At 31.6% G+C, this 12,722-nt stretch overlaps 1 pseudogene; it reads left to right on the top strand.

The window, feature by feature from the left end:
* Positions 1–3,795: 3,795 nt before the first annotated feature.
* On the top strand, positions 3,796–7,114 carry LOC142620380 (B3 domain-containing transcription factor VRN1-like; annotated as a pseudogene).
* The last annotated feature ends 5,608 nt before the right edge of the window (positions 7,115–12,722 follow it).

Below are 12,722 nucleotides of genomic sequence, written 5' to 3'. Positions count from 1 at the left end.
TAATTCCTCCACTTAAGACTAACAGGCTGGGAATTATGCATACAATCTTTGAGGAATCAGCCAATCAGAAGGCAAACAGAACCTTATTCGGTTATTACATCAAAACATACCAATTTTAAAAAAAGTGCAATGGAGCCGCAACTCAGTGCTGCAAAAAACTAGATGGTGCAAGTATTGTCGTGGATTTACTGTAATGTGGATGATTGTACTCTAATGTACGAGCTCGGATATGGTGTAACCGTCGTATATGCCGGGTACAAAATATAATTTTCGCTAATGTACAATCAAATATAATGTGGATTTACGGTAAAGAAAGTGCAATGATTGTACTGTAATGTACAATCAAATATAATGTGGATGATGCAGAAATTTACTGCAAAGCAAATATATCTTGTTCTAACAAGCTCTGAGAAGGTATGCGGAGCTAATAATATATATGAGAGTGCAAAATAGACGAGGAACATTAAATTAGTAGAGAAATTATGGTGCTTAAAAAAAAAAGATTTCTGAACTCTGAGGTTGCACGTGTAAAAGGGTCATTGTCACTCTTTTAGATAAACAGATTAGTAGGCTTACTCTGGATTTGATAAAACTTTTGACAACAAATTTTACCGATGATCAATTGGCCATTTATTATTAATTTTCATATGGACCTACTACTTTATTATTTATCATTAACAACTTGTCATCTTAAATGTGTGATTAATTTTAGGGTGCCTCTAGACTTATTGAAATATGAGGTTGGAGAAATTAGGAGCAAAATCAAAAGGAAAGAGACGATGTGCCTTGAATTAATATAGAATACATGTAAATTAGGGAACAAATTCTTTCATTTCTTGTTCCTTTAGGGCCTTTCTACCAAAGACCAAGAATATTTCTATTCATCATTTTTTATATAATTATTTTGAGACGTAGTATAATGTATAATTTATTCTTTAAATTTTATTGTAGATAATTTGCTATCCCTAAAAATTAAAATAATTTCTAAAAGTAATTTATATCTCTCTATTTTTACAAATATATAATGTAGGTGGATAGAAATCAATCACCAATCCAAAATGGATAGAGAGTTAATATGAGATTGCCCAATACAACTAATTTGTAGATGAGTTTCGGAGGTCAACTTTTGTATGCCTTAGTAGTTTAGTTTCAAGTTAAAGGAAAAACAACAAGTTATCTATAAGAAGAAGAAGATTTCAATCTTAACTCTTTCTCAAGTTAGTCCAAGGATCTCCAATTCATATAATATTATAGTCTCGGTTACAAAGTATAGATGCACAAGTTATATTTTCTCTCAATTTCTCGTCCCCATTATGGAAGGGTTCCCTTTCTTTATACAGCTATCTGAAGTGTATCTAAGCCCTCCACTTGTACAGCCATTGAACTTCCTTTGGATGCTTGTCTTATCAAGATTTTGCTGGACGTGGTAGAATGTGCTACAAGCTATGAGAGTATTGTTCAAGGGTCATTTGGCCATTAATGCGGCCAACTGAGTTGGTGCAACATATTGAATGTGGAGGTGATAGGTACTTACCTGGATATTTCCCATCTTCTTTGCTTGCACGTCTCTATCTCCTTCCTTGGTATTTTGTTTTTTGGTTCAAGTGGCTTGCTTAAAGCCCTCCGAGGAATGTTCGCTCTATGGGCTCCTCAGACCGTTGGCTTCTTCGGTTTCAATACTTGGGTTGTTATCAACATATTGGGACAGAACTGATGAGGGGATGGGCAATTTGATCTCTTCAGGACGGACCCATGTAGCATAATATTTTGTATTCAAATCTTACCCCTCTCACATATAATTTTATTATTTTTGGCGTTATAAATTGATATATATATATATATATATATATATATATATATATATATTTGAAGGGGTTCATATTCTTATATTTTCCTAATTTCTTTTGGTATAACTAAAATTTTTATGTTTCAAATTTCTCATTCTTCGAACTAGACCGAACTAGACTGCAATGGACTGAAAAGACTGAATTGGACCCAAGTAGACCGAATGGATTGAACTAGAATGAATGACCAAAGTGGACAGAATTTGACCAAATAGATTGAATTGGACCAAAATGGAACAAAGTGAACTAAAATTGACCAAAATGCTACAATAATGCGGCTCAATAGGAACATAACAACAATAAATAATACGTTTTAACTTTTAGATATTATATAGATTTATATATATATATGTATATATATATATATATATATATATATATATATAGAAGTTAAAGAAATGTATAATTCTCTCATTGAAGAGAGATGTAGTTGTTTATGCAAAGAGTAATGTTAGGGACGCCATGAGGCTTGTATCTCAATTGACACATTCTTATGTTCCAATTGAAAGGTTTCAAGGTTCAAATCACTTTTCCCCCACTAAGAAATTGTAAAAAAAAAATAAAAACAAATTTAGGGACACAAAATTTTGGATTCAACTTACCCATGGTGCTCCAGTAATGCAAGCTAATAGCGATTATTTTCCACAAAAACTTCCGATTAACAGATCGTCAATTCAAACTTGTATGCTCAACTGCTCAAGTGTTTATATAATGGCGTACGTTACACTCTATATCATTGGTAAGGATATGAATCTGGGGCATTTTTGTTTGAAATATCAAGACTCTTGAAAATAATTTGAAATTTTAAATCCAAAATGGCTCTATTAGAATTTGATGATATTATTTTGTAAAATGTTTCAATTTTTTTAATACCTTGACCGTAAAATGAACTAGCAAAATTTCGTGGTTTTCTTTGAAATTCTTTTTTTGAAATAAGAATGATGCCATTAAACCAAAAGAGAGGAACAAACAAAGGTGCCAGCAAGTCGCTGGTATAATTAATTACAATGTTTCACTTTGGATTAACAACGACACAACTGGGGGTACCCTTTCCGAAGACAGGATGACTCATTTCTACGTGCAAACTGAGCTACTTCGTACTCATTTAGATTGGGCTTATTGCGCGTCTGCGTTATTCGTTTCAAGTTTCGACAAATTTCACTATTAAGATTACTGTAGCTTAAATATTTGATTTTTCAGCACACCAGTGGGTCTCATATATTGTTCACAGAACCCACGAACCTCACTTTTTAGTAACTTTTTCATTAAAAATAGATCTTACGGTACTATTTATACATTTAAAAATTATTTTACTACAATATTTTCAATTTAAACTGTATCCAAACAGACCCAATGTGTTACTACATTGAGGTTTCTGCTCAAGTGTTTAAATGTACAGAGTTCAAAGAACTCACGAGCAAGCTGGATTCCCTTGAAGATGTGGCCCAGGTCACTTCCTGTGGAGATGTCATTGATATCTATTAACAACTTTACAAGTTATTGTAGGATCACAGCCTTTACTTACCTATGTTTTTTTACAACTATTTTAAATGGCATATTGTGATGGTCTATTTGTCACATTCACCAATTCACAGTGAACCGCCTCAAGAAGTTGTGATAAAGGTTGCATGAAATGCTCTGGTCCTACAATTACTGATCTATTTCGTACCAACTAATTCACTGGTTCAACAGGGAGTGAGATCCTGTATCTTCCCAACAGTGCTACAATGTTATGTGGTCTTCTACGTCACCACTCACCTGTAAAAAGCAAAGGAGATCTGACAATGACAAGTAGTCAAGACACTGTATAGATATCATATATATTAATAGAGTAGGGACATAAAAGATGCATGGAGTCCTGTTTAGTATGCTATGTACAACTTATCTATACAATACATAAAAGCTCATCCACTCTACACAGACCAACCACTCATTCCCTAAAAAACCATATATGGCTCCTAAATCAAACCCTCGCCCGAGAGGAGTGGGGCCCAACTGGAACAATCACTGCTTGTCGAGGTTTAGACCCCCACACTTCTTCAAGATAATACTCCCATCCACCATGCGTGACATGAAACTGGTAATGTACTACATTAATTACTATGTTGGTTTGTTTTCTTTTCGTTTGGCTAAGTTGATCTAAATTCACTTGCTTCTTTTTGTTTCCCTGTTGTTCTTTGTTACCATATGATTCTTTTCTTGTGCTTTTGTATGCAACCACTGAAATTGAGTACCCCCGGTTCTTGTTGGTGAATGTCCTCTGCTTTGTAATGTTAAAAACACATTTGGAAATGAAATACCTATGGTTAGATATGCTGATAATATGTTGTTGCTTCAAAATTTATTTAATTATTTATTTTTTTCCCTCCTGCAATGGATTGATACAATTGCTCCTTTGTTGTTAAAAAAGAAGAATGGGAAGCATCGTTCTGATTTTAATTTTTATTTAGTAGAACAACTGATTATGTTATGCTAAATTTTCTGCTATAGCTAACCAAAGTTGCCAAACTCTCAAAGCAAGCAATGACAGATTCAGGAAATTTTTTCAGGGTGTTTTTCAACAAGCATAAATTACACAATTTAATAAAAAGAAAAATCTGTATATTGACAACAACAATAATTAAAAAACACGCAAATACATAAAGTTTACAATTGTCTTTTACGTGGTTTTCTTATCAAATATTTGTCCATAATTCTAGCAAAAAAAATAAACTATAAACTATAAGTTCATTTGAAATATTAATGAAATTATTAATTATTGTTGTTTAGTTGTTTCGTTAATTTATTTTTCTTTTATAAATTATAATTTGTTATATTGTTATTTCATTAATTATAAAATTATTAATTGTTGTTTAGCCTAACATAATTTAATTTGTTTATCTTTTATAATGTATTGGTTAATTAGATTATTATTTATTATTTATTAGTTACTTCTCCCAATTAATTATAAATTAATTAAATTATTGTTTATTAATTTCACTTGCACACACCCCATGTGCAAAAATCTTTCTTTGAGAAACAATAATGCAGATAATCTAATTTGACTCAAGCTATAGCTCTCTCTCTCTCTCTCTCTCTCTCTCTCTCTCTCTCTCTCTCTCTCTCTCTTTATATATATATATATATCCACAATATTTTCACAACATTTTCACAATAAATCTTAAGTAGGGCAAAAAAGTAATCTTAGTGGTAGGTTCAAATTTGAACCAATAACAACTAATCACTTATGATTTGTTGTGAAAATATTGTAAATATGTTGTGGACGTATATCAATGAATACTAGAAAAGAAAGTGACATGATGGGAAATTACTTGATAAGAGGAAATTGTAAATTCCTAAATTGCCTAAGCCCAGTCCGGTTTTACCTTGATTTTTTTCCTTTCCACCATTTTTTAATTCTCTCATCTTTATCTTCTCTTTTTTTTTTTTTTTTTTTTCACTCTTGTCTAGAATGGTTCTCATCCACACATTTAGGACGTGTTTAGCAAGCAAATTTAAACACATTTTAAATAATATTACATACATTTCCACACACTTTTTCACTCACACGAACATCAAAAACACTCAAATAACATAACTCAAACTATTCTCCCAAACACCCCTTAAACTTCTCTTACTTTCTGAATGCCTTGACTTATACCTTCCCAGTTCCTAACAAATCCCAACAAAAATGCAAGATTTTTTCAATTTTTTGTCATAAAAATCTTGCAGAAACATTGGGTCGTCATCGGATGTTGGGCTTGCCGTGGGCTTGATGTTGGGCTTGCCATCCATTGTTTTTTTTTTAGAAGCCGTGGGCTTGCCACTTGCTCTATTACAACTTTTTTTTTCTTGAAAGTAGAATAAATATATATATTTTTTAATTTGAGGGTGTTTCTAATTTTGATTGAGGATGTTCTTAATTTTTTTAAGGGTAAACTAATAATAAAAATTTAATTATTATATATATATATATATATTTTTCAGGTTATGGTGTTCCCAGGAACACCCTGACCTGAATATAGCGCTGCCACTTAAGCAAGCTAGACTGGTGGTCAATGATTTCAAGATGTTGGAAAAATAATGAAACATGGGCTGGTTAAGAATTTATCTAAATCACATGTTTTCCATACAACTGCATCATTGTTGAAATATGTGTTTCTCTCATTTTGATTAATTAGATAACTCTTTAAGTGATTTCATCAGGCTATTTAAGTATTTGATTGGACAAAAAATAAGGACATTTGGTAAACTTAGAAACAGGATAAAAAGCCTAAAGCCTGATCATTCAAGTTATTGTTTTGTGTAACATTGCTCCAAAGCTCACTAATGTTGCAATTGTGATAATTAGAAGCCATTGATGTAAACCTTGGAAGCACAATTTTCTTGATTTAATTTTACATTGGAATTACAAAAATGTAACTAAATTATGTTCCTGCAGAGGTTCCCTGAAAAGTTTGTAAGGAAATATGAAGATAAACTTTCCAGTGTTGCTACACTCACTGTTCCTAATGGTAGCATTTGGCAAGTGAGGTTGGAGAAGGCTAACAACAATATTTGGGTTTGTGGCGGTTGGCGGAATTTTGTAGAACATCATTCTATCAATTATGGGCACTTCTTAGTCTTCAAACACAAAGGGAACTCAAAATTCCATGTTCTTGTGTTTGATATGACTGCTACTGAGATTAGGTATCCATCTAATGGTCATAAGAAAAGGCAGGGCAATTTGAATGAAATTGAAATGTCTACTCCACAAGAGTTGTGTGTAAAACATGAAGTAGATACAGAATTGATCGTGATAGAAAACTTTCTCATGTATTCAATAAGAGGATCCATGTTAGCTGGAGGAGGAGAAAGGGCATAGCAAGCAGCCAGAATGTTCAAGCCAAAAAATCCTTCTTTCATCCGCGTCATTCAGGCATATAATTTAAATAAATCTTTCGTGGTGAGTCTTTATTGTACAAGATTAGCTCTAGAAGTATTTGAATTCACATTGAAATATGCTTATTTGCAATTCTTCTTTCTTGTGTAGTATGTCAATACCGAATTTGCTGACAAGTATCTTCGCGGGGAAAAAACCTGTCAAGCTTCAGGCTTCTAGTGGAAAATGGTGGCCCTGCCAGTTTTGTGACAAAAATGGTTCAACTTCACCTAAGAGAGTCAGCAAGGGATGGAAATCGTTTGTTAGAGACAATGGTATAAAGGTTGGGGATGCATGTGTCTTTGAGTTGATCAACAGGATGGATGTTGTGCTGAAAGTTTCAATATTTCGCATGGCTGAATATGCATGACAAGTAAACCAATCTTCAGGCTCGGACATTTTGCCTAAACTTGTGGTAGGTGATTTTGACGTGAAACTTAACAAGGTACCTATTATCTTTTTGGGATTTTGATTACAAGTTGGGCCGTTCCAAATTTCCAATGTATCTTAATGCCAAGAAAGCTTGTCCATTTACTAGATCTTGTTGAAAAAGTTTGTAATATAGCTATGTTAATTATGCCTCCAAAGCATCTTTAAGTTATCAGCCAATCAAAAGAAGGAAACGATAATCCTTATTCCATCAAAACATAACCAATTTAAAGAAAGTGCTGTGGAGCCACAGCTCAGTGATGCAAAAACTAGATTGTGAAATTATTTACAGTCAAAGTGAAATTATTGTTGCTTTCAGCAATCTAATTTACAACCGAATAATGTGGATGATGCAGAAATCTACTGCAAACCAAATATATCTTGTTCTAACGAGAGTTGAGAAGGTATGTGAAGCATGTAATATATGTAAAGACTAAAGAGTGGAAAATAGACGAGGAACATTAAATTAGTAGTGGAATAATAATGCATTGGAAACCAAGAGTTACCTATCAAATAATAATGCACCCATCCTATGTTTCATTTTGTGTTTTGAAGGTTGTAATAACTAGTGAGGTTGGAAAGTTGAAAGATAGGAGAAAGTAGAAGCAAAATGAAAACGAAGGGAATGAACGATAGAAGGGCTCCACTTTGGTGATAATCATCAGTACTAGGTACTAAGAAAGGGTTGGGTTGTTCAAATGGTGCGATAATGGCTGATTAAACAAATTGAATTTGAATCTAATTTAGATGCTTGAAGTGCCTACAAGAATTGAATTAATATAGAATTCATATAAATTGATTATGGACCAAATTGCGCCAAATTTGGCTGACTCGGCCCTTATTTCTTGTTGCTTAAGTCTTTTTTACCAAATACCAAAAAGTATTTCTATTTATCTTTTTTCTATTCACAAATTATATATCAAATTTGTAAAAGGCAAATAGAAGTTCAAGAAAAATATAATTCTTATATAGGAGTGATATAGTAACCGGAGAAAAGTAGATCTTACTCTATGCTGGTGAAATCAAAGTCTTAATTTTTTTTTTTCTCTTAATTGAATAATGTCAATAAAATTTTATTATAAATTTCTTATTTGAAAACTGATTATAAAAATATGCTAATATTTGTTTTTTAGTAATTGGACCCTTCGTACAAGGTTTTTTTTTTTACTCTGAATATAAAAGAAAAAAAAAATCAGACAAGTGTGTTAGAAGTCAAAGCCTTTAGACTCTAAAAAAAGAGTCAAAGATTTTTTTTTTTTTTTTTTGAGAATAAGGTGGAGTTTGGATAGCGCGTCCAAGTTTCCTGCGTCCGCGTTTTGCTTTTTTTTTTTTTTTTTTTTTTTTAACCCAGCCGCAAGTTTGGACTTTTCAACCATGAACAGTGCACTTTTTTTTAAATCAGACAAATGTGCACTGTTCATGGTTGAAAAGTCCAAACTTGCGGCTGGGTTAAAAAAAAAAAAGCAAAACGCAGACGCAGGAAACTTGGACGCGCTATCCAAACTCCACCTTAAGTCTTTGATCGGTCATGTTGAGTTCTTATATTGTGTCAGTAAGATATAAAAATTAAAAAAAATTGTGTCAGTAAAATATTAACAATAAAAAGTCAATAAAAACAAATATTATTATTATTTCCAAATAATAAAAACAAAGATTTAGTAGGACTATTTTGTTCCCTTTTTCAACTCTTTAACTCATGATAATTGCACAACAATTTCCCTACTGAGCTGACATATAACATATATCCATTAGCATGACCCTTTCATTATATATATATATATATATATTTATATATTTATGTTTGTTTATTTGTTGTGTAATGTTTATTGATTACAATAAATTTGGTAACACAACAAATTTCATAAGTATTGAAGTGGTAAGTTATTATCACTAGGTGAAATATTAATTTGAAACTAAAAGATAAGGATTGGTAAAAATTTGTCAACTCAATTATTGTAAAAAAATCTTGTTTAAAAAATTATTGTGAAAATTTATGTATATATAGCATTACAAATTTACAATTGCCTGCCTTTTTAATTTTTTTCGGAACTAACATAATAATATTGTTTGGGTATATAGATAGAAATATAATATATATATATATACACACACACTAGCTTCTACGCACATGCAACAGAGATGGTCTATAGTAAAATATAATAGAAGAAACAATGGAGTTGCTTGAAGAATTTGGAAAAGAGAGATAAACGTTATGAGAAAAAAATAGATAATAGGAGATTAAATCAAACATGAGATTAGTTCAAGAAAAGGAAAATACAATGAAAACACAAAGTAATAATTAAAACAATATCGAAGAAAATGTACCTTTTTCAATGAAGAGATGGTGATTAATTGAAATAGAGAAATCAAAGTCTTTGTGCAAAGAAGGTAAAAACTGAAATGTGAAATAGATACAAATAGAGCAAGCATTTTAAAGCTTGCAGGGGGGCCCCTGTAATAATAATAAAAGTTGTAAAGGAGTGACCTAGAACTTAATGAAACATTGAGCTTAGTGGGGAGGTTGCCATTTTTCTTGCTGACAAGTAGAGGTGCCAAGCCCATTAAAAGGGAGACGAACCTCGGACTGGGTGACCTCAGAGCGTCTGATGAAGGACATAAAACAACACGAAAATGTTTGAGGACCCATAATAAAGCTTCCTAATAAAGTGGCAATCATCTCCGCATTAATTGAATTCAACTGCCAAGTACAGTCGCATTTATTACTAAATGATTGGTCTGAACAATGTTTGAAGCCCCAAAAGTCTGTCTTTATCGTGAAAAGAAGGGTGTAGCTAGGTGTCTAATAGAACAAACACCTTACCAATTGTATGGTGACAAAACAATTCAAGTAAGATTGAAATGACGGAGTATAAAAGGAAGCCTCATGTAAAATGAAGGGGACACACATAAATAGAGAGAGAGAGAGAAAGAGACGAGAGAGTGTTCTTGTTCTTAAGCATTCTATTTTTAAAAGAGATTTTGGTTCTGTCTGAGGGTTGTTTTGGACTAAGTTGTCCTGTTCAAATCTCATTGTGGAATACTTGTAATCCTTTGTATATAGATTAATTGTGATGTCATTATTCAATCGGTTTTGACCCCACAAAAGTGATATAGAGAAAAGATTGGGATAAGGATAAGAACTTCTTTTTTTGAAAGAGTAGTGATTGTGTGGCTAAGAGGTGTTTTATTATTATTTATTTTTATAGTAGATGTGTTTTATTCAAATGAAAAAGGGGGGAAAATGCTACATTTTAGGGAAGAAAAAGAAGATAACGAGTGTTATATTTTTTTTGTTGGTAATTGGAGGTGTTTTATTTGGATGAAAAATGAATAAAAAAGGTTAAATTTTAGGAAAAATAAGATGAACCTAAGGAAAGAGTCAAAAGTTTAGGAGTTCTCTTCATTTTTTTTTTTTTTTTTTATAATAGTGGGAGGTATTTTATTTAGACTAAAAAGGAATTAAAAAAAGGCTAAGTTTTAGGGGGGAAAAGATGAATGTAAAGAAAAAAAAAACCCTAACTTTTAGAGTTTTTTTTTTTATATATATATATATTTTTTTAAGGATCCAAAACGATAGTAGTTGTAGGTGTTGTAGAAAACGTGTTTTTTAAATTTGGTGAATGGATTTTTGGGGGTAAATTTAAAAATTAGGAGATTAAGAACATTTTTTTTTTTGGGGTAAAAGAAGTTAGGAAGCTGTTAAAAAATTTAACGTGTGTTTCTCTTTGAGTTAAAAAAAAAAAACCTTTTATTTATTTAGATAAGGGATTAAGAAATTTGAATTCAATTAAAACGTGCTCAACATGTGTGTGTTGGATTGTAGGAATTTATTTTGAGTGAAGGTTAATAATTTTTCATCTATTATAATTTAAAAAATATATTTTATTTTTCAAACAAATAAAAAATTATAAATGTAAGGACAAGCAATGAACCTCAACCCACCAAGAACAGTAGAGGATAGCCCAACAAGCCCAAAACAATATATTTGTTAGAAAATGGATTTTACAATTAAACATTTCAGTGGATTAAGGGCCATGGCAAATAGGATTCATGCCAATAAGATTATAAAAAAAAAACACAAATTGAGAGAAATAATGCTCCTCGATCAAGTCCGAGGTTGAGATGTTCTTAATTTACTCAGGCTAATTTCAATACAATCTATTCCTCTTCTTTTTTCCCTTTTAAGATTGTCTGTCTCATTTTTTATGGGGGCCTTTCCCTTATATAGTCCTTCAATCCTCCATCCTAGCCTTCCACCTGTTGATCTTATAGGTAATCTCTTAGATGCTTGTCACATTAAAACCTCTTGGAAGCTTTGTGAATAACTGTAACCTGAGATAGCACTGTTCAAGTGTCATTTCCCCATAAATGCAGTCAATTGATTTGATGTAGAGTATTTAATGTGGTGGTAACAGCAGCCTTCTCCCCAGATATTTCTTCCCTTGCCATTGGCTTAGTTCTATTACCTTCCCTGATGCTTATCCTTAGAAGAACGATTACCTTTCGTAAAGCATACCCGAGATGGCTGGATTCCAACCTTCCACAGTGCTTGCTTAAGGAGGCTGGACTCCTTGGGAACTATCACCAATCTGTTATTATCTTTCCTTGTCCTCAGCCCATTGACTCCAAAACTTAGTAAACCTTTTGATCATCCTTGGGCTTTTATATATCCTCGAGCATAGCCCATGGCCCAACACACATACTTAGCTTGTTTATTCTCACAATAAACTTTAGAGATAAACAGTAACTGTAATTTCTTTTTTGAACGTGAAATGAAAAAAATCCTATATTTTAGGAGTTTTTTTTTAATTCAAAATAAAAATTGTTATTTGACATTTATAACTCTATTTCTAAATGAAGTTATCCTTCATTAATGATAGTATTTTTAAACCACATAAAAGTCTAGCTGAAATAGGAGAATCCTTTTATATATATAGCACTAGCCTTTGAGTACGTGCTCATAATTTTTTTTTTTTTTTTTGTAAAAATTAATAATTTGCATCTATTATAATTTTGAAATATTTATTTTTATTTTTCAAACGAACAAAAAGGATAAATTTTAGAGATAAATATTGACTGTTATTTCTTTGTTGAATGTGAAGTAGTAAAGAAAAATTTTGAATTCAAAATGAAATTTGCTACTTGACATTTATGACCTTACTTCTAAATGAAGTTACCCTTCATTAATGAGGGTATTTTTGAACCACATAAAAGTAGAGAATTTTCTTATATATAGTAGTATAGAATTAGTATAGACTATAGATAGATATATTGAGAAAAAATTTAGATAAGGTTAAAGATAAAAACTTTTTTTTTTTTTTTCCTAAAGAAGCCTTAGGCTAAGGCCTAGTCTTTGAATTTAAAATAGAACACAGACATTGCATTGGAATGGGTTGTGAGGCAAACAATTTTTTCAAACGTGTTTATTATTATTATTATTTTCTTATTATGGATTTGAATGTGTATTTGAAAATTGAAAGTAGTGTAGTGGGGTTAGTGGGTTTTATTTTACATATGTAAGAGTATTTTTAAACTACAAAAAAAAAAAT

The sequence above is a fragment of the Castanea sativa genome, chromosome 12 (genome assembly GCF_040712315.1).
Source record: "Castanea sativa cultivar Marrone di Chiusa Pesio chromosome 12, ASM4071231v1".
NCBI classification, from domain to species: Eukaryota; Viridiplantae; Streptophyta; class Magnoliopsida; order Fagales; family Fagaceae; genus Castanea; species Castanea sativa.
The sequence above is the reverse complement of the archived record's forward strand: the minus strand, read 5'-3'. Positions and strand labels throughout refer to the sequence as shown.